At 40.7% G+C, this 24037-nt stretch overlaps 1 long non-coding RNA gene across 2 annotated transcripts in view; it reads right to left on the bottom strand.

Moving 5' to 3' along the window:
• Positions 1–4176: 4176 nt before the first annotated feature.
• LOC142070658 (uncharacterized) overlaps positions 4177–24037 on the bottom strand; it is a 162177-nt gene continuing 142316 nt past the window's right edge. Inside the window, exons 3-5 of one of the 2 annotated variants that reach the window (XR_012666602.1) lie at positions 21145–21268; positions 20492–21061; positions 4177–4904 (exon numbers count right to left, since the gene is read on the bottom strand). This is a non-coding gene — a long non-coding RNA (uncharacterized LOC142070658). The remainder of the gene's footprint in view (positions 4905–20491; positions 21062–21144; positions 21269–24037) is intronic. The other variant, XR_012666603.1, reaches the window with a different exon arrangement.

Consider the following 24037-nt stretch of genomic DNA (forward strand, 5'->3'; position numbering starts at 1 on the left):
ATTTCAGGTCAGCCTGGGAAATGTTCCAAATATTCCTAAGTGAAAGTGTTTGGAGCTTAAGGTCCTAGTTACCTAAGTCTCTTGAAAATGAGACAACAGTCTCCTAAATTACTTAGGCAGTCCTTCAAACTTTTCAAACGAGTACATCTCATCCCCTCCCTCCTCGTTTGAGTCACAGACTAGGAGAAAAGTTTTCTTGCTTTTTCAACTCCCCGTTAGACTCATCATTTCTTAGTTTTCAATTAATTCATTTAAATGAAGAAAATATTCCTTTCTTTGCCTGATGAAGAAACTACTGCTGTTAAAAGCTGGTTTAGCACTTCAACAAACTCTGGTTCCAGGTGCTTAACTAATGACTTCAACCAGTTCAGTTGTGTGACTTTCTTTAAAACCTCACTAGCAAACATGTCCGGCCTGAATGGTTTACCTCTACTCCTGAAGTTTATTATAGTTGGCATGATGGATTATTACATGCTCATGTCATAGTAGCATCTTCTTCATCAGTTAGGCATCTATCCTCGTGCTTTGTGTTGAGAATATTGGCAAGAAAATGAGATGGAGTAAGTGCTTGATCCATCCGCTTCTTTACTGCCTGCAATTTAACTTTGTTGTTGGGTATTTCTTTCTTCAACGTCTCTTGAAATTCTTTGCAAATTTCAACTGCATCAGCAATACAGCAGCAGTCTTTCTGCACTTTGGCCAAGGCTATGAAAGTAGGTGTCAGTATATTCAGCATATCTTCTACAGTATATTCAGCATATCTTTAGTCCTATGTTGAGTTTTGGCGGTGATAGTTCCATCTATTTTGTCATGATTTCCTTCACAAATGGTCATCGGAATAGGCCTGCTCTTAAAAAATAGCTCAGAACAGTCAACCACTGAAATCCATCGTACTCTCTTTAGTGAAGCTGAAGTAAATAAAGTAGCTGTTATGGAAGAATTTTGCAATTTCAAAAACATTTCCTTTATACTGGAGTTGTACTTAAGTCTTTGGCTAAAAGGTGAATCACATGAGCATTGTACCTGTATGCTATAAGTTTCAGGTTCCCTTCATTATCTTTTTCAAGATGTCTTCTCATCTTTGCTACATTTGCAACATTATCTGTGACAAAGCTATGCACTTGACACTTGAATTTTTGTTCAGTTTGTAATAACTTTTACTGTTACCTCTTTTAAGTATTCTGCTGTATGGGGATTTCCCGATGTTTCAGTTGTTTCTGAAAATAGACAACCCCATCTTCTGTTGTGTCACAAGGACATATTAGTGGATCAGTGTGTACATAGCTCCACTCATCAAGACTCAGATTAACAAATTTCCTGTCAATGTTTGCTGCACACTGTTCAATCTCCTTCTCATACACTGAATCCAACAACCTTCCAGCAATATCTGCTCTGCTGTGTAGCTTTGTCACAACACTGAACCATGTCAATGAAATGTTTGCTCTGAACAGGATGAAAGGGAAAATTTGTTGCACAAATTAACTGAGCCATCTTGTCATCTGTGGCAGGGGTGGCTAAACTTACTGACCCACCAAGCCACATATGACAATCTTCAGAAGTTTGAGAGACGAGGCATGCTTGCCAGGATTCGAGGCTTCAGCTGTAAGGGAGGCGCCTGCCGGGACTCAGGGCTTCAGCTCCACTCCTGATGAATCCCCAAGCCTTGGCAGGTGTGCCCCCTGGGGCTGAAGCCCCAAGATCTCCCTCCCCATGGGGCAGAAGCCCCTAGCCCCACCACCCCACCACAAGGCAGAAGTCCTGAGCTCTCCTCACCCGAGCCTGGTAGGTGTAGAATGGAGGGTGGGTTGGGCATGAGGGCTCTGCAAGCCACACTTTAACTGTAAAAGCACCCCATGTGGCTCGCAAGCCGGGGTTTGGGCACGCCTGATCTATAGTATCTTACTGGAAATTTGCTGGCCCTGATTACAAACTCAGCCGTGGTTTTACTGGATGATGAAGTTAGGTTGTTTTTTGTTTGTTTGTTTTTAATACAGGTGATTTGCTGTCTGATGTTTGTTTGGTTGCAGCATTGCTGGTGATGCTAGCAGACGACTCTGAAACTGAGGACACTGCAAATGATTGCTGTTCATAACCCCTCATTCCACACTGGCACTGAAAACAAAATGGTAACAAGTGTCAGTCTCTGAGTATTAAAAAAATGATACTGTAAGTAAAAGATTCCTCCAACTGCAGTTGTTTGTACCGCTGTTTAAATTATATAACTTATTCGAAACACAGTATTATAGGGAAAACCATGAATAAATTGTAAAGATTATTTACATCTATTTAAACCCCTCTCTTTAGCAACACACCAAACAGCTTGGGGGAAAAATATAAATTCATAACTGCCACTAGAACTTTTCTTTTAAACAGGAACCCTTCTCTGAGATTGTGTGATTATACTGAGCGATACCAAAAAAAAAAAATCATTTCAGAAGTCCAGCAGTGAGAGTAAAACTGTAACTGATTTAAACACAAACATTTTGAATTCATAAGTAAGTAATTCAACCCAAACATGAATTTATGACAATAATCAAAGGTATCATTGACTAGCATAGTAAGACATGGTGGGACGCCCATAAGAATGGATGTGTACTAACTAGTTGATCCAGATTGTTCAGACACATCCACATCATCGTCTTCAACATCACCCTCTGAGGAGCATCTTTCATAATGTTGTTTCATTCTGACAATCAGGCCGTATAACTTTTTGTTGAGTTGTTTATGTTTGGCACCTGTTCCTTTTCTACAACCTGCAGCCATGGCAGGTTCCTCCCCCACTCCCACCCAGGCATTGAAATCAATCTGAAGGATGTTGTCCTTTCTTCCCTCAGTGTCCTGCTTTGACCCCAGTGTTGCTCCTTTCTGGTTGGACGCTCTGCTCCTTTTCCCCTGTTATATAACTCTGCCATCCTACCCCCAGAGAACCAAAAGAACTAATAATAATTCAAGACTTCTCCTCATGTATCCCACATGCCTTTTGCACTGCGTGAAGCGCTTGCCCCCATCCTCCAGCATCAGGACACACACAACTGCCAGCCCAGAAGCAAGTTGCTATAGCCATCTGGAAGCTGGCTACCCCAGATTGCTATGGGCCCCTGGCAGACCAGCTTAGTGTTAACAAGTCAGCTGTGGGGGTGGAGGTTTATGAGGCAATCAGGATTTAGTTTACCCAGAAGTGATTAGCATAAAAAATGTCCCTGAAATACTTGCCGTCTTTGAGAGGGCTCCTTAAACTGTGTTGGAGGGTATCAGTGGGACTCCTGTATCCCTAATTTGCCCTTTGCGTGGAGCACATGGAGTCATACTCTCTGATGTTTATATTCTCACCACTATGCAGGGCCATGGTTGATCACAGAGGTAGGTTCATGGAACCCCCGCCCCAGTGTGGGATGTAATGGCAAGATGTGCAATGCCAGTGTTTTCCAGATATCGGGACTTTACCTTCATAGACAAGCTGAATCGTTATTCCCTCCAAATGACATATTTTTTATAAACGAAGTCTGTCCCCACTATTATTCTAGGGGACCTTGCATACCACCCCCCTCTGCCAGGAATGATGAAACTGTATCCTGATCTTGGAGGGCCTGGCAAAAGAAGCTTCAACTACACACTCAGCAGCTGTAGGATGGTTTTGGAATGTGTGTTTGGCAGATTGAGATCCTGATGGCTCGGCCTTCAGAACTGTTGGGATGCCAATGCCATCAGTGCAGTCCACATTACTGTGGCCTGCTGTGCACTGCACAATATCTGCAATGCCAAAGGTGAGCCATTTTGCCAGGAATGGACTCAAGGCACTGCTGGATTGCTGGATCAGTACATGCAACCAGCAAGAGCACCTATCATTACTGGGGCAGGGTCCACATGTGCAACAGAAATCAGGGATATTTTGTATGTCCACATAATGGGTTTGCATGGTGACATGGATGAGTGTAAATGACAAAGCAAATTAGCCCATGATTAAATTGTGCCATACTCATCCCACAGTTTCTGGGGCCTGAGTACCCTGGAAAGATTATTTTTAAAGACATTTTGTTATGCATTTTATAAAAAAAACTGCTCATGAACCTCAACCCACATTCTATGGATTACTGTGATGAAGTTCCATTTTATATATGTCATAAAACCTGCTTGTGAAACCTTGTTTGCACATTGAACACTTTATTTTCAGCATGCATGTAAATATTGTAAAAATCTGATCGGTTACCCAGCTGTCATTAAGCCATAAAAAACAGTAAACAAAAACTGTGTCTATTCAGAAATCAAACCAACAAAAGTGCAAAAATAGTCAAACTATATACATTTCCACTATAGCAGCTTCACTCTTTCTGGAACTCTGTCCCCCTGGTCCTCCTTGGGCTTTCTGATTTGTTTAGCATGCATGGGCCATGGCTGAATGGACTGGAGGAATGACCCGGGTACATCTGATTGTTCTATGTAGTGTTCATTGCTTGAATCATGATCAAACTAACCCCAGAATAGTCCAAAGGCTGCATAGTCGGCAGGACATAGTAGTATCGAGGGGACTCAGTACACAGAGCTGGAGCTGGGTTTAGGTGTGCATGTGAAGCTGGGGCTGGAGGTGGGAGCTGCAGCCTGGTGACCATCAGAGGGAGCAACCTCTTCAAAAGCTCCTTCCGCTGCACTCTGTCTTCTTCCGTCAACCTCTGGTCATGCTCCAGGGTCTGTGCTGCCAATCTCTCCTTTCATAGGGCATTCACTCTCTCTTTTTCTAGCCCCCTGTCTTCTTTCTCCCTCTGATAACCAAGCTATTCACTGGCTCTGGGCAATTTGTCTAGCATGGTTTCATCCCTCTCTCTCTTCCTTCTTGTATGTTGCTTGAAAGTCCACTCTCCCAGGCTCCTGGTTCCTTGTCTCTGCCCAGCAGAGGTGGAAAGGCCTGCCTTAGAAAAATGAAAGAACACATTATTGTCTGACCAAGAAAAAAAATGCTATCATTTTTCAGGGCCTGTGTCACTTTAAGGTCAAAGGATGATTCTTTTTATCATTTGGTTTTATTTTATTCATACAAAGATCAGCACCCTTTTTCAGAAGCTTCTGCAACCTACACTTCAAGCCAATACACATCATGGTGAGATGCACGTACCAAGAATCCATTACAATCATTAATAAATCCCCACAACTTTTCCCCAGGGAGGGGAAGTCCTATGAAGGACTCTGTTACTAGCTATAATTTTATAATCTTTTCAGGCAGGGCAATCTCTGGATGATGTTGTTTTGGTAGTGTCTGAGTAGAAGCATGAACTTCTATTCCAGGCCAGAGTGGGAGAGCCCTCCATCAACTGGAGATTTTTCTGCATTTGATTACTGAGCAATATCTACAAATGGAAGGGCTCGTGATCTACAGAGGTGGCCCTGTCTCAGCTTTTGACTGACTGTCTGGAGTTCCTACTCTGTTAGAAGTTTGCATGCATCACCACCCAGTGAAACGGGTGAAAAAATTGTGGCATAAATCAAGATAATGATTTAGGAGAGAGCGACTAATTACAGCTTCCTTACAAGCATCCTGCATTCCTACACAGACGCAACTGGCAGCCGAGGACGACGAACAGCCTCTGCTACTATTTGGAATCATAATATAGACAGCCCTGGAACTAAATACATCCTCTGTTACAGGCCACCTGGAACATTTCAGCTACACCAGGAGGTTGGACCAGCCTGTCTGGTTTATGACTGAGCTGTACTTGCAGGAAAGGGAATGTAAGTTTCATAAGCCTGATATCCAATCTATTTTTCTAACAATATGCATGTATCTAGTAAAAATTTCATGCTAACTCCTTACCACTGCCCCATTTCTTGGCATCCATTTTGAATCCCATATAGTGCTGTGGGGAGGGAAGGGGCGGGGGGGGGGGGGGTGCTAAGGAAATGGCATGGTTTCTGCCCGCATCAGAGGCACACTACAACCCACTGCTTGCAAAAAAATAAATTTGACATAACTCGGAAATCCCTCCCATTCTTGCTATTAATAACAAAAAACCACAGCAGCCAAAACATACCAGGCTCCAGTGCTGGTGCAGTTTCTGCTGTCGGCTGCTCTACTGGGCTGACCCCAAACAGATCCTCCAAATATGGACTCAGGATGTGCTGTAGCTGCTCCAGCAGCCAAACCTGATCCAGGACCAGCATCAGCACCAAAGTTACTTCCAGTATTTGATCCAGCAGCTGCTGGCTCTCCTCCGGTGGTGCTTCTGATTAAAGGGTTATAAGCATGCCAGGCCTATTCAACAGATTGCCACAACAGTTCACAGGGGTGTGACAGAATCTTCTGCAAAGATCACACAGCCACAGAAGTCAAAATGGGCAACCCCATGAAAAAGTTGGGAGTAGGTATTCATTAGTTGCTTATATCACTGAAATTTTAGAAGTGCAATTGGGCTGCTCCAATACTTTTGTACATGAACATTTAAGGAACTGTGGTTCTGGGAACAAAACTCACAAATAATGGAATGCAGTAACAAATGTGAAACCACAAGGGACAACCAAAAACACCCATACAGGATGAGAGAGGGAGTGTCATATCAACTAGCGAGACACAATGGATTCCTCCCGTTAGTTACAAATAGACTTATTCCCTGATTTTATCTTTAATTCCTTATTTAATATTAAATCATTAATGAAAATATTTAAACGTAATACTTCTGATGTGGAAGAATTCTCAACTCTGTATTGGTAGCTGGACAAGCAAGAATTCATGAGAAACTTGGTATGGGTAATTGATTAAACTTACTTGTGGTTTTTTTAATACCTTATCTGTTTATGGTCTCACAGTGATAGGTAATGGGAGAGAGGATGGGGGAAGAGAAAGGGAACCCAACTGTCTAAACCCAGAGACATACACTAAATTACCAAAATCACCACTGCACTCTTTCGAGGATGATGTGCTCAGGATGTGCTCAGGAACCCCATTGCTATAAGGGCAAGGTGTTGAAGCTGGACCTGATCCAGCATATCACTTGAGCATACCATCACTTTAAGCATCTGCATAATCCCACTGAAGTCAATGAGACTACACACTTGCTTAAAGTTAAACATGTGCTTATGTGATTTGCTGGATCAGGTCCATAGTCCTAACCACCTTTTAGGATTGATCTTAAAATGAGGTCAACAATGGTGGGATAGGGGACAATGTCAGGATGCCATTGGAGTCATTATGGCATGATCTCTGAGTTAGATATTTGTGTCACAATTAGAAGTTTTTGATTTCTAATGGCTGCATTGTCCATCCTTGGTCCACCCCGGAGAGAGGTATTAGTGATCGACAATGCTGAATTTGAGATGAAAAGTTTGCCATGACATAGAACTTCTGCACATTTTGTAATGCTGGCCATTTTTTTTATTTTTTTCAAATTTCAATGATGTTTCAAAATTTGAAAAATTATTGTGAAAGGAATTTGACAAAATACATTCCCTGTTTTTGGCCAACTGCAGAGGAGATGGAAATGTTTCAAATTTGACAAAATTTTGAGTAAAAAAGTTAGGAAAAATTTGCAGTCCTCACCATCCCCCACACTTATTTCATCAGCTCTAATAAATTGGCATTGAATGTATCTATCCGGAAGGGAATGAATGTGGGCAGCAACTCTGTGGACCATAGGGATGGATCCTCAGGTGGTGCAGATTGGCATAGCACATTGAAGTCAATTGAGTTTTGCTGATTTACACCAGCTGAGAATCTGGTTAGTAGTTCTTCAGAAGACCTTTAGGTGCACACCGGTAGAGGATGGGCTGATGTTAATAGTGTCCCCATTGGTCCTTTGAAAGGACACAATGGCTTGATTCCAAGTTCAATGCTGAACTTAAAATGGGACAGAGAAATCTTAAGTGTAATGAATCAGCTTCTCCCAGTTAAGTAAGGACATCTTGTCCTCTGAGCCTTGACTTTCCTTGCCAGATGCCTCTTTCCCTGAGTTATCTCCTGACGTACAATTCCAGTGTGGTCAGATGTAGCTCTCCCTGGTACTTTCCTCATCCCCATCCCCCCAGGGACTCTCCCCGGGAACACTGGAATGATTGTTTATTATTTGTGCTGAAATATAACCTAGAAGTCCAAACGGAGGCCAAGGCCCACTTTTGTCCTCAAATCTTACCAACTTACCAGGTGAGATAGCCAAAGGCAGGAGAAAAGCACCCATAACTAAGTAAGTATGCCTGCTTCTTGCAAGTCCACATCACAGGAGCCTTATCAGATTGTAAGTCACTTCTGTAAGCCCAAGAGGCAGCAATGGTCTGTGACGGGGTGCAACACTCACTGCTGGTCTGGCGCCTCCTCCTGGTCACTCTGAGGATTAGCTCTTGAGGTCGATGCCCCTGTCTGTGCTTTGCACACCATTGCTCTGTCTCTCTCACAGGTCCGCAGCTCCTCTGTTGTCCCGGAAACTGCAGCATCCTCTTCATGACTCAGCCCTCCAGTTGGGTCACTCAGTGTTGCCCCTTTGCTGGTGAGCAAAGTCCCTTCTCCCTAACAGTTCTAGGCAGTCTTCCCTTCCACTGCCTTGGTGCCACTACCTCAGTGGCTGCTAGGGGAACCCAGGCCTACCCTGTATTCCGGGTTCTGGTCCAGGGAGCTCTGATCAGAAGTTCTGGGCTTTCCTCTCTTAGCCCTCCTTGCTCCTTCCCTGGACTGCTTCCTGCCATACCTGGTTCCCCTTCGCACTCTGGGTGTACCAGCTCCCTTTTCCCAGGGAGTGACTGCTGCCTGCCTTCCTGCAACCTTTTCCAGCAGCCACCATCTGTTGTAAACTACTTGGCTTTATACTGGCCATGCCTGTTCCTTCACAGATGAACCTGCTTCCAGTTAGTTCCCGGGCTCTATATGCCACGGCCATCGGGAAACAAACTAGCACTGTGTGCAGCTGTGTTATGATACACAAGTGCTTTGAGAGTTACACTGGCGACTGACAGGTTTCTGGGTCGAATTCAAGGTATTGGTTTTAATCCATAAAGTCCACACACAAAAAACACATCCTATAAACCTATGCAAGGTGAAGAGGGCTAGAGGGCTCTTTAAGGTAGCAGACAAAGACCTAACAAGTGCCAGTGGCTGGAAGATGAAATCAGGCAATTTCAAACTAAAAATAAAGATGCACATGTTTATTAATAAGGAAGGTAACTAACCACTGGAACAGATTACAATGGGATGTGGTGGCTTCTCCATCACTTGGAGCTTTTAAATTGAGACTTAATGTCTTTTGAAAAGATGTGCTGTAGCTCAGCAACGGAGTATTGTGTTCGGTGCAGGAATAACTGGGAGGAATTCTACCACCTGTGCTACTCAGGATAAGAGAATAGATGGGCACAACAATCCCTTAAAATCCATAAATCACCCTCTGAAATGAACGATGAGAACCAAAGAATAATGGGACATTAATCATGTAGGCGTGCCCATTTTCCATTAGGGTAGACTTCATTGTTGCGCATGGGGCCATTCACTCAGAAATTGAGGCCTTAAGTGATGCATAGACCTCATGCTCATGGATGAATTACACAATATTCTGCCATTTTATTTTCAGACCATTTCAATATTTCCATATTTACACACTCGTTTCAGTGACAAAAATGTGAATTGCAATTTGTAAATGTCTTCAGATAAAATTACTTTGCACTTCACTCCTGATGTCAACCCCCACCTCCTTCTGAATATAAAATAAACTGTTCTTGGCAGGCAAATCTCGACAGGAATCGAGGAGTTTTTGTAAAAGAATTCCCAAATGTGTAACATGGAAAACCACCATTTGTCTTTTTTAAATTAAAAAGTCTTTTATCAAAGAGAGCTCAGTCCTAGTACAAAATCCAAGCATGCTGTAGGGCTTTAGAGAAAGCCCTCCTACTCTTTAAAATCTGCATAAAAATTAATCTTGCAAACTAATGGAAGTTTGCAATATTTGTAACAAAGATTTCTGTCAAAAAAACACAGTTGGAAATAACATGCTGTTTGCTGTGTAATTGTTACTATTCACTAAAGCAGAAAAAGCAAATGCAGAGAGCTAAAGAACTGACAGCCTAGTCATTTAAAACTACAGGTTGTCTCCTGGATGACAATAGTTTTCGAAGTACAGCTCAACCCATGCCGAGAAGTTGCATGCTGGAGGTACAGGATAATATTTTAACGCTTTGGTTGAACAAACCTTTCTATCTCTTTTTTTTTTTTTGCAGTAAGGAGGAACTTTTGCAGGAAATATTATTTAGAAAATCTGTGCATAAGTTGTGTGCAATAAATGATTTGGATTAGGTTAGTTTATGCACAGATAGCTGAATTCTGGTCTAACGAAGGAGGTTTATTTTAAATGTTCATGTTGAAGAATGAAGAACAGAAATTATGCTACAGGAATTTTAAGCTAAATTCTTGAATTTATAATGTAGAGAGAGTAAAACGTGTTTTATAAAATAGATGTGCACACACACAGGTGAATAAAAAAGTGCAAGATACAAATATTTGCAAAGTGTAATGAAGAGGAAATGTAATCTAGAGATAAAGGCATTGGACAGGAATTTAGGAGACTTGGTTTTAATTCCTGGCTTTGCCACTTTCTCTATACTTTGGGTATGTCACTTAATATTTCTGGGCCTCAGTCTCCCAGCTGTAAAATGGAGATAATTTTCTGAACTATCTACTTGTTACTTTCGGGACAGGGAGTGTCTCTTACTATGTCTTTGAACAGCACCTAGCACAATGGGGCCCCAATCACAACTGGGACCTTTAGGTGTTTCTTTAATATGAATAACAAACATGCATGTACTTCATCTAAACATAACCTGTCTCTATTTTCCATTTCCTAATTCTAAAAGTAACAATACTTTGTAAAACAAAATGCTCTCTACTGACACTTTTGATTTCCTCTAGCTTTTTCTAATCCTTCAGTTGCCAGTAAATCCTCTCATCTGATTCAGGACCACATGACCTAAAATCATTTGGCACTTGACCTAGTTGGTCAGTACAGATGGAGTCAAAAAAACTTGTTGTGATCACCTAAAATAAAGAAAATACAGGGAGAAAGCATCTGTGAAGCAGCACAGAGAGGCAATCTAAAGGGTTTACTAATACCTATATACAGTAGACTGGGGCTTTAAACTTAAAGGCAATTTTGTCTCATGGGTTGTAATGAAGAAACACTTGATTGAATAGGGGATTTTTCTTGTTTTATATTAAAGTACATGGACCAAAATATTGTAGCCCCGGGTACTCTTTTTTCAAGCCTCTTTAACATACACTGCTTTCACGATGCTCACAAGAACAGAGTCGATAGTTATTCTTTTTAACAGCACTTCGTACCGAATCAAGATGAGCACATGTTTACAGATTCATAGATTCTAAGGCCAGAAGGGAACATTGTGATCATCTAGTCTGACCTCCTCTATAGCAGAAACCATAGAACTTCCCCAAAATTGTCTGTGATGGAGAATCCACTGCGACCCTTGTTAAATTGTTTTCTTTAGTTTAGGGTTAATTACTCTCACAGTTAAAAATGGTTTCAGAGTAGTAGCCGTGTTAGTCTGTATCCGCAAAAAGAAAAGGAGGACTTGTGGCACCTTAGAGACTAACAAATTTATTTGAGCATAAGCTTTCATGAGCTACAGCTCACTTCATGTACACCTTCTTTCCAGTCTGAATTTGTCCAGCTTCAACTTCCAGCCATTGGACTGTATTATACCTCTCTCTGCTAGATTGAAGAGCCCATTATTAAATATTTGTTCCCCATGTTGATACTTACACTTATAATTAAATCACCCTTTAACCTTCTCTTTGTTAAGATAAATAGAATCAAAGAGCTCAATCTATCATTATAAGGCATATTTTCTAGACCTTTAATCATTCTCATGGCTCTTCTCTGAACCCTCTCCAATTTATCAACATCCTTCTTGAATTGTGAACACCAGAACTGCACCAAGTATTCCAGCAGCAGTCACACCAGTGTCAAGTACAGAAGTAAAATAACCTCTCTACTTCGACTTGATAGTCCCCTGTTTATGCATTGCAGGATCACATTAGCTGTTTCTGCCACAGCATCTCACTGGGAGCTCATATTCAGCTGATTATCCAACACGACCCCCAAATCTTTTTCAGAGTCACTGCTTCCCAGGATAGAGTCCCCCATCCTGTAGGTAGGGGCTGTGTTCTTTGTTTCTAGGTGTATACATTTACATTTAACCATATTAAACCATATTAAAACACACATTGTTTGCTTGCACCCAGCTTACCAAGTGATCCAGAATACTCTGTATCAGTGACCTGTTATTTTCATTATTTATCACTCCCCCAATTTTTGTGGCATCTGCAAACTTGACCAGTGATGATTTTATGTTTTCTTCAAGGTCATTGATAAAGGTGTTAAACAGCATAAGGCCAAGAACTGATCCCTGAGGGACTCCACTGCAAACAGGCCTGTTTGAAGTAGCTGTGTAATCTTCTGGTTGAGTCCATGTTTTTTCTATTCTCCCCCCCCCCCCACTAATTATATTAGTGTAACCCTTCAGCCTATTTGAATTGGCAGCAATAAGGGCTGGGTTCAATATCTAGGGGTTCCTCTTCAACAATACAACACAAAACTGGCTCGAGCCCCCACCCAGTAACCTGGGACAATTGCATACCACCTCCTGGATGCCTCTCAGAGGCAATACTTTCCCACCTGAAAGCACAGAGTCTGAGTGTAGAAAAGACACTTTTAATAAAAGGAAGGAAGTCACCTGATGTTAATTTGGGAAAACACCACAAACAGGATTCATAAACATAAAACCATGAGCAAAAGCGCCATCCCAGAGTACATTGGGCAGTGTCCTTTTGCCTCAGATTCTTCAGTCCAGCAACCAAAAGTTATTTTATTTTGCCCCTCCTTTTGCCTTCTCCGCAGCCCATTCAGTTGTTGTCCTTGGTAAGTGTAGGCCCTGAGTTCAGAGGTGTATCTGCAGAGTTCACCTCCCACCCTGGGTGGAGGGGGGGTAAGAAAGCACCTTTCTCGCTCCACTGTCCAGGCACTTGCTAGCTGCTCCTCTCCACCGACCACCCTGCTGACCACTTCTCTCCACTGGGATGTCTTCAGGTTGCACCACTTAGCAAAGTTCTCAGTGATTTCAGCTGTCAATGGGGGAGCCTCACTGATAGTGCACACTGGGCAGCATCAGAGATGCTGTCCCAAAGCAGGTCTAATGCTTAGACCTACTTATCAGTGATTTCATCTATAAGGTGTATAACAAGACTCTCAATTGAGTCTTAATCAGCTCTGTTAATACACAGTGGAGAGAGAAAGAATCAAATAGTGTCTGGGGCCCTTAGGCAGGGCCCACCCACCCCACCAGGTACAAATGCTTGTCTCCATCATAGAATCATAGAACATCAGGGTTGGAAGGGACCTCAGGAGGTCATCTAGTCCAACCCCCTGCTCAAAGCAGGCCAATCCCCAACTAAATCATCCCAGCCGTGGCTTGGTTAAGCCTGACCTTGAAAACCTCAAAGGAAGGAGATTCCACTACCTCCCTAGGTAACGCATTCCAGTGATTCACCACTCTCCTAGTGAAAAAGTTTTTCCTAATATCCAACCTAAACCTCCCGCACTGCAAATTGAGACCATTACTCCTTGTTCTGTCATCTGGTACCACTGAGAACAGTCTAGATTCATCCTCTATGGAACCCTCTTTCAGGTAGTTGAAAGCAGCTATCAAATCCCACCTCATTCTTCTCTTCTGCAGACTAAACAATCCCAGTTCCCTCAGCCTCTCCTCATAAATCATGTGCTCCAGTCCCCTAATAATTTTTGTTGCCCTCCGCTGGACTCTCTCAACTCGCTGGGCTTTGGAACCCATGACCCCTGCCTAGTGAGTGCAGTTGAATTGAAGATGAGTCCCTCAATCAGGGTATGCCAAGCACAGTTCTGCTGCCCTTGATTCACACAACAAGGTTAACAACACTTTACTATTCCTAGCCCAACAACAAGGAGACTGGGGATCCAACACCAGCCAAAAGTGATCGTTTGGGCAAGTAATCCCATCATGTGAGCACCTAGGCAGGGTGGGTGTGCTTATGCAAGTAAGATCAGCTCCTGAAATCCTCTTCCACAGCTCATCACTAGATGTCAGGGGGAAGCTCATGCAGACCCTGCTTACATCAGAAAACTAGATCATCAGTTCTTCTTGATTTGGCCATATCTCACTGAATTATACGGCAAGTATCTGAACCTAGACCATTGAAACCAATAAAAGCTTTAGCATTGACATCAATGGCAACAGGATTGAATTCTATAGCTCCTACTATACTTTTGGTGACTATAAAATTAAGTAATTAATTGTAATAATGTAGTGTAATAGTTTTCCCATAATAAGCCTTATATATCATGTGAGATATTTCAAAAATTACACAGGTGGAATCCTGTACCCATTGCAATCAATGAGAATTTTGCTATTGACTTTAAGGGGTACCAAGATTTCACTCCATGTTTATTTTTTCACACATTTGACTTATTTGCATGCAAATGTTACATATAGATGTGAATTCAGATTAGGGTTTGGGCATGTGCCCACCAGGCATGTACAAAGGGGTTCTAGTGCTTTTGCAAATCTGGTGTTACACATAGACACAAATATGGATGATAATGACAGTAGTTATTATAACATGGTGCTACAAGGATAATGCAAACTGGGCTCTGTTTGCAACTAAACTCTCAATGCAGCATTATTTCCATTTCAAAAGGATTTTTATGGACTGGTAGTGACATACAGGATCTCATTATGACCAGACAATCACTGTATAACATTTTTTTTCTGTGAAGCATCAGCTCTTAAATCAAAATCAAAGTGACTGACATCGTTTCACTTATTGCTAGTGATCATACTTCTAGGCAATTAATTTGGAAACTAAGTTTTGTATCTGTTATTAAAGAAAAGACATTTGTTCCATGCTTTATTCTATATATTTCCTTGCCTTCAGCTAGTAATCCTTCTTTGAAATACCATGGAAACAAGCAAATATGCCTCATTAAACTTTCCTTGTGGGGAAGAAAAAAAAATCCAGAGAATTTTTAAATCGTAGAGTAGGAAGGAATAAAATAGAAAGAGTGATTAGATTGCTCTTGTTAATTCTTCTAGGTAAAGTAGGGTAATTTACTGGAAATAAAATCTTATCTTCTCATTTCCTTCTCTTCAGTTAGACCGTATTTTTAAGCTAAATACTATATATCTGTCTAAATTCTATAACAATGCCCATCACTGTGGTATGAAAGTCGCAGCTTACTTTAAGCAGTCCTTGAAAATATCTAAAATAACTTTTTTCAGTGAGATTATGATTTTCTAAGAGTTCAGTATTTGTTTAGATTTCTCATAAATATTGCATTCAATAACACCAGCCTGATATCAATTCACATTTACACACAGAACTTTATACGCTCGTGTTTTATGGGTGCTTCGTTGCTATAGGTAAAATAATCATGGGCCAGAACCTAAATTGGTGTAAAGTGGCAAAGCTTCATTGACTTCAGTGGAGATTTACACCAGCTAAGGATGTAGATCGTGAAAACGTATCAAAGTAACATTTGTAACTAGTCTCTTCATTAAAGCTCTTTAAGATGACTTTGTAGTTCAAAGCAATTTCAGCTTTTGGTAATGCTTCCAGCTATGCCTGATCTTAATAAGTTGGTTCACACATCACAGTTAGTTAGCAACCATTTTCTATATTTGCATCCTTAACTAAGGCAAAATATGTAAGGGACATGTCTGGAAACTGAACTCCAATCTTTCGACCAGATGCATAATCTTAAAGACAAACTCTGCAGTGAAGGGGAATATTGACTTGATTGAGTTAGTGTTTTGTACCCTGAAATACACTTTCACAAATTGAAGGATCAATAGGTGCCTTTCTTAAATCACTCTGTGTTGTAATTGATTGCTCTAGCACTGCCAGGGAAAAGCTTCTCAAAGCTTTGTCATGAGGAGACATCCCTGAGCCAAAGAGAGAAAATATCCCAGGCATCCTTGGGGTACAGGAAACTCCCAGAGAAGCAAAATCTACACAAAGATAGCAACCACAACAGCTGAGTGTTCACTTCCTCAGAAAAAAGTGGGTAAGTCCGAGGGAACAAACAGATTCTGTCTACCACTACTTGAACCCCTGAGCCTGGACTGTTTATAATTACATGGTTGGGGAGCACAGGCACTGCACATGGCTGGTGCCAACAATGTCACTACCCACCTCAGAAGTGCGGAGAAGGGTGATCAGACCTGGTTGGGTTTAGTGGCGAGTGCATACTTTGTCTATGGCTTCCCTCACATCAGGATGTTAATATTAATAACTCAGTAGGACCATAAACTAGAAATCCCTCCCACACATATATCAATAAAAACAAACATGGTGGCAGAAACTTGCCAGGGTCCATCTCTGGCGAGTGCATACTTTGTCTATGGCTTCCCTCACATCAGGATGTTAATATTAATAACTCAATGGACCATAAACTGGAAATCCCTCCCACACATATATCAATAAAAACAAACATGGTGGCAGAAACTTGCCAGGGTCCATCTCTGGTGCTGCTTCTGTTGTCAGATCTGCAGTGGTTTGCTCCCCAGGGATGGCCCTGAAAAGGTCCTCTGAATACATGAGACATGAGTTCAAGCCAAAATCTAGACCCAAGTTATACCAACTGCAGTATTAATCTGACCTAATTCTCAATGGAATACAGAGAGAAAAGATGGAGTGAAAAAAAAGCAAGCTCTGCTTATCCTTAAAGAAAAAATAATTTTTTTTAGAAATAGGATACTTGATAATATAGAGCTTCTAGCACAACCAAGTGCCAAAAATAGTGATCACTCATAAGCAAAAGAAATATGTAAAAAAAAAATCATACATTGAAAATCATTCTGTTTTCACGGGTTTAGCTGTGTATCACCGATGAAGCTACACTATTAATGGGGTAAAGGTAAAAGATAATAATTGTCCAATATCTGCAATTAGGCCATAGCTTTTCTGCAGCCAGAAAATCAAGGATGGCAGTCTCCAGTAGCAGACTACCTACGATCAGATCCTCAGCTGGTGTAGACCAGTATAGCTCTGTTGATTTCAGTGGAGCCGATCCTATTTACAATCATTAAATATTTGGCCCAGATGGAGTATCTTAACTCAAAGATTATCCAATTGCTACAATTATATTCATATAGAGGAAAACATACACAACTCTGGCTACAATCCAGCTTTGTCCCTAGAGATCAGGTCAACATTTACCAAAATCTTATTCTTGTCATTGTGTTCTCTGTAAGGTGAAAGCGTTAATCATAGATTTTAAAACTAGAAGTTACTATTGTGATCAAGTCTGACTTCCTTCATAACATGGGCCATAAAATTTCATACAGTAATTCCTGCATCAAGCCCAAAAACCTTGTGGCTGAACTACAGCATATCTTTTGGACAGACATCCATCTTGATGTAAATATTTCAAGTGATGGAGAATACACCACATCTTTGTAATCTGTTCTAATGGTTGTTATACATGTGTCCACTTGATTAAAGAAGTTTCTACTATCAGAAGTCATCACCCTGATTAGGTATTTCTAGACTATGATCAAGTCACCTCATAACCATCCCTCTGATAAGCCAAAGGATATTTCAGCAAATACATACTCCATATTTTCCTTTAACATACAAATTGAGCCCTTAATCCAGATAATTTGTAGGGCTGCTGCTATGCTGGCCACTATAAAGGTTGCAATCTGTACTGATTCTGAATATTTAGGGCACATTTTTCATCTTCCCATGACAGCTTGTGAAATGAATTTCAGAAAAGAAAAATCCAACAAGTAATGCTAAGTTTATATTAGCCGCAGATAGTAAAACCATGATCTGATAGACTAATGGCTGGTAAAAAACTTAGATGTCCCTAAAAATTTCTGTCGTAGGAAAAGGACAAAATGTAGTTGGTACTGTCAAAATAAGGATTCTTTCCCCCCCAAAAGAATATGTTGGGAATTTTACATGGCTACATATAATAATCCAAAATCAATTGTCCAATATTAAGAGAGAGACCAATATAATTGTACAGTGAGATGATAAGACTAGCTGTGATGTCATCAACATTTATAAAAGAATTTAAAACTGTGGGCAAATTAATTCACTACTTTGGTACTTCAGCTATACTGTACTGTAGGTCTGCTAAAGTCAATGGAGAGATAAAACTGGAGTAATTCAGTGGTGAATCAAGCCCAGTAGATGTAAGCCAAAGAAAAGACCCAGAAGGAAAAAAGGACCGTCACAGTCAATAGGGACTTTTCCTCCATGTTTTATGTTCCTAACAGGAAAGTAAATTAACTGATATAATCAGAAAGTAAATAGAGAAACATCCTCAGATTGACATGCAACCCCAGCCTTTTGACAATGATTCTACAGATTCTTCTGTGATCCCCCAGGCAATAAAATGGGAAAGCTGAAATGGAGTTAACCTGTTGTTCATCTTAGATTAAGTAGGACTCTTGCCCCTGGGATTAAAGAACAACTGAATTAGAGCTGGTCAACAAAAAAGGGTAGAATTTAAAGGTTTTTTTTATTATTATTGTTACTACCTGGTTCATGAGGGTTTTTTTCTATTTCAAAAGTTCATCAACATTTATTGATTTCAGATTCTGTCAAATTAGTGGGCTGAAAAGCCTGAAATTTATTGATACAATTTACCTTATTTTTCCCCCTTGGAATATCAAAATTTTAGTGAAGAATTGCATCAGACACTTGAAATTTGGAAGATTCTGACCAATGAACTTTTTCAGGGTACTATGCTCAAAATAACTCTTGTGGAATAGCCAATTGAATGTATAATTTTTTCCATCTCCTCTATTAGTTTACTATGACTTTTCTTTCCACCTCCTCTTTTCTTATCATACTCCCATTATGCCACTTGCTGTTTTGGTAAGAAGTCTTATCCTGTTATTCAAAGATGCTGAGCAGCCACATGTCCTGCTGAGATCACCTCCAAAAATCAGGCCAGTTATGTGCTAATAATATTGAAGTAAGGAGCTAGTGTATTGCAAGCAACAATTAAATAATTTTTTTTTTACTACAGAATCAATGGAAAGACCCTGTGTAAGCAGGATATCATTGTGGAGATGTCAGCAAGGTACCATATCACCGATCACTGGAATTGCCATACTGGATCAGAGCAGTACATCCTGGCTAGGTAATCTAGTATCCCATCTCCGACAGTGGACAGCACCAGCTGCTTCAGAGAAAGGTGCAAGAAACGGCAGTTATGGAATTGTCTGTCTACAGGGGAAAGCTTCTTCCTAATACCCATTAATTTGAGTCTGATTTATATCCTAATGTTCGAGGTTCTATTAGACCAACAGTGTTACCTATCAAGGCATAGTTACATCACCTTTGTATGTCTATATATCCACTTCCCTCCTTTCTCTCTCTCTCTGTCTTTTCTTCCTTGAACAATTCTTATTTAACCTTCAGGTACCCATTTAAGTAACCCACCAAGAGCAATAACGCACATCAGTTTGACACATAATCACCTTGTCTATTGTGCTGTCAGCTGTCTTTTGGATTTGTGCCCGACATTCTTTATCCTTGCAGTTTATTAAGAGTGAATTTGTGTTTGTTTGATGTCATCTATTATTCTTGCACCTGTACTCAGTAATTTCTGAACAATGAAGGTTTTTTTTTAAAAAAAAACCCAAGTTCAAATAAATTATCTTTTCAAAAATTCTAACAGAAGAATACAGCTGTGTGATCAATTATCAGAGTAGCGTCAAATTTGGAAGCCTGGGACTATGAGAAACTCACCTGATTTCAGATAACATTATAAACTCAGAACTCAGTCTGGGTTACTGAAAGGGACAGGAGTTATTGGAGCAGAACTGGGCCATTTACAAGGGACGCTGTATCTAGTTACAAGTAAGGAGATAAGAATTTTTTTCTGTTTATGTCTCATAGCTGCTTATTTTATTATGGATGGGCTTTTCAAAAGTGCTCAGTATTGGCCTAACTCTAGTTTTACTATAGACTTCAATAGGCGGAAAGCTAGGCCAACACTGAATGAAGTAGAGAATCCCACCTTATTTGTATTACAATCCCTTTAGGATCCAAGCCAACACCAAACACAATTGTGTCAGTACATACACACAATAAGAGTCAGCATCTTTCCTAAAGATCTTACAATCTGAGGGTGGATTTTCAAAAGTGTTCAGTGTCAGCCTGATTCTGCTCCCATTGCAATCAGTAGTAAAACTCCCAGTTAGACAAAGGGTACGAGGAAAGTGGTATTACAATCCGCATTTCATAGGTGGGGAATCGAGGTACAGAAAAATTAACAGACATGCCTCAAAGTCTCTTGCTGAACCACCCAGCTGTTTTGAAGCTTAATCCAGGGTCACAATCCAGTGTCACAGCCACTACCCAGCACCAGTTCAATACTAAAAATGATGACACTTTCAGAAGAAGACTAGAATGGTAAGTGCTTAAAATGCATAACTAGAAGTGTGGCTCTGCGGGATGCTTTCATACCTTGGATGCATTTTGAGTTTAACAGGCTGAGGACCATCTCCTTGACATGACTCATAAAGGGATAACGGAATGGTACTTATTTACGTGAGTGGTCGCTTTAATAAAATATTGCAACTAATTCATGGTCAGTTTGGACTTCACTGTTGTCACTATGCTTCATACCAAGGTCACTCATAAGTTCATGCCAGCAGCAGCAGCGAGGATGAAAGTCTCCTTTTAGATGTTAGCATGATAAAGCTCATGTTCCATGCTTGCGCAGCTCCAATCCTACCCTGTAGAGGTTGTCAACAGACACACGCAGTGAGTAGTCCACTACAGCATTGCAACAATTAGTTTATTATAGGCCAACAACCTACAATATAAATAAGTATATGTCCCCACTCTGTGCTTCATTTACAGGAGATATGAATCTGCTGCAGTTCTCACTTAGGGGAATTAATCCTTTAGCTCAAGATGGCTAGGCATTTGCTATTAGCTCTGCAGGTCCTGGGTTCAATGGTGACAACCTAGAAAAGGGTCCTTACATTCAGAACAATGGGGCTTGGTCCCCACTGAGGCATCTGTTTGCTTCTGTAATACAAATAAATAGGAAACGTTCATCAGCTAAACCACACTTTCAGTTGCTTTGCTGGAACCACAAAAATTCTACTCACCTTGAGCAAATAGTTGGTGGGTATTTTTTGTTTGGATGAAATGAAAAATATCTACATGACAGAGGCACTATGAAGTTGCCACTATAAATGGGGTTAACTCTTGCCTTTCCTTTCCCATCCACATCTGTACAAAAGAGAAAAGATAAGGGAATTATTACCTTCTGCCGCAGATTGCATAGAGAACATTCTCCATGGTCAAGTCTGGGAGAATGTGCAACATTCCTAAACTCTGTGGCAAACCTGTGAGAAGCTTCTAAGGTACCTCTCTGTGCTTGGAAATCCCCCTTGGAATTTGTGCTGTAGGGGCAAAGGAGATTCTGGAGCTAGTGCTCGTGAGGATGGTGTGTTTTAGTACAGTATCTATGGAAAGTCTCTCTGTAAGCAGGATATCATTGTGAAGAAATCACCAAAGTATCAAATCAATAAAACATAGGAATTGCTATACTGGATCAGAGCAATGCTTCCCAAATGCCTTACCATCTATGCAGTTCGGGATCAAAACTATTCCTTGTTCTATGGGAAGCCTCCAGACTCCTCTCCTACAAATATTTCTACACTGGAGTGGTCTGGGAATTTTTGTTTAGAACAAGTTAATTGCCAAAATGCTCCTTTCTCTAAATTAAAATTCTATACCTGGAGGCAGGTTTCAAACTTTTTTTTACTCGGTCAGCTTTCTCTGACACAGATTTATCTTATGTCTGAGAGGCCTCTCTGCAATTGATTGAAGATTCAGAAAATTTAAACAATAGAAAAAAAGAAGTAGAGAAAAACATCTAAGCTGTGAGGGTAAGGGAAGATATATACAGTTAAAATTCTCTTTGATTTTCTTCGAAGGGGAAACACTCACTAACTTCCAGCCCGATTCTCTACTCACTTATACCAGCTTTTCATGGTGTAACTGAAAGGAGAATTTAGCCCTTAGGTATATGCGTCTTTTTCTCTCTCTCTCAATTTTTTTTGCTTGTTAAGGTTGTTTTGTCTTAAGGCAGAAGAGACAGGAGACTCAGAAAAGATCCATTTTGCTATTGATCACACAATTTTTAATCATTTTTTAAAAGAATTCATAAAAGGGTTACAACTTTTTTTTTCTAGACTCTGGTAAAATAGCCTGCAGACAAGCACAAACTATATTCTATCTGGGACCTTCAGAGACAGGGTAAGATTCCTTTAATTAAGATGGGGAGGAAAGAGGCAGAAGTGAATTTCCCAGATTGTCCCTTTCATAAACACTAGTTTATTAGATTTTTGGGGGGATATCCACTTAGTTATAAATACCATTAAAGTTATATGCATTACAAAAACCACTGCCTCTCCAAACGATTCTACAATCACCGTGGTGTCAAGGCCCAGAGTCTTAACATAGCCCCACTGGAATTCACACCCGCTGAGAATCTGCTCCATAATTTTTTAATCTCTAAGCAAAAAAAGAACATCTGCCAGAAATTTAAATCCACATAGTAAAAGAGTAGGGACCAAGAGCCTGACTCTACCACCCTGAGTAATTCTTGCTCATGCATGTAGCCCCATTGAAGTCAATAGGTTACTTGAGTAAATGCTGGCTCCAGTAAGGGTCTGAAGGTTTGGGTCACAAGATTTTCAAAAACTGAATTAGATTTTAATAAAACTATAGATTTTTTTAAAAGTCTTGCAATGTGGCTCTGAGATGAAAAATTACATTCTGCTCTCAGAACTCTACTGTGTCCTCTACATGAAGAGCTTATGTTCTGTAGCCTTATATATGATATTGTTATTTGTATTTTGATAACATCTAGAAGTCCCAGTCATGGACCAAAGACCCCATTAGGCTAGGTGCTGTACAAACACAGAACAAAAGGATGATTCCCACAGTAGTGTATGGTTGATGGGTCTCACCAACAAGCTCAGGGTCTACCTGATCATGATATTTGGGGTCAAGAAGGAATTTTCCTCCTGGTCAGATTGGCAGAGATCCTGGAGGATTTTCGCCTTCCTCTGCAGCATGGGGCACGGGTCACTTGCTGGTTTGAATTAGAGTAAATGGTGGATTCTCTGTAACTTGATGGCTTTAAATCATGATTTGAGGACTTCAGTAACTCAGCAGGAGATTAGGGGTCTATTACAGGAGTGGGAAAGTGAGGTTCCATGGCCTGCGGCATGCAGGAGGTCAGGTTAGATGAGCACAATGGTCCTTTCTGGTCTTAAAGTCTATGAGTCTATGACAGAATAGTCCCATGGGATCTAATAGTATGTCCTTGTGTGAGAAAAGACTGGTCATATGAGAAAGTCTTGCAGGACTGGAATTTAAATTCTTACACAATACCAAAGGAACATAGGAAATGCCATACTGGATCAGAACCTTGTTCCATTTAGTCCAGTGACCACCACAATGAATCCACAGATGCTTCAGAGCACAGCAGTTATTCATATAAGTCTTTATGCCCCTGATTCAGCAAAGCACCCATATACAGGACATCACTTAAGCATATGCTTGACGTTAACCACATGCTTAAGTGCCTTTAAAGTCAATGGGAGTCAACTTCTGCTTAAACTTGAGCATGTGCTTATGTGCTTTCCTGGATAGGGATGAAATTAAGCATATGCTTAAGTGTTTTCCTGAATTGTGGTCTGTGGGCCTGTTCCAAAGCCCACTAAAGTCAATGGAAAGATTCCCATTGGCTTCTGTGGGTTTTTAGATTAGGCTTTATGTGCTGAAAATAATTGTGCAAATATACTTTTAAGCATGTACAATGAAAGGCATCAGTGGATAAATACCTATGCGCCAAATATCTGAAAAAAAAATGTCATGAGCTGAAATATTGAAGCTGATGGGCTTCCACATACCATCACACCATCCTGCAGCTTAAAAGCATCACATGGACTAGCCCACCTGCGAGAGAATGTTGACAAGACACTC

The sequence above is a fragment of the Caretta caretta genome, chromosome 1 (assembly GCF_965140235.1).
Source record: "Caretta caretta isolate rCarCar2 chromosome 1, rCarCar1.hap1, whole genome shotgun sequence".
Classification (NCBI taxonomy): domain Eukaryota; kingdom Metazoa; phylum Chordata; order Testudines; family Cheloniidae; genus Caretta; species Caretta caretta.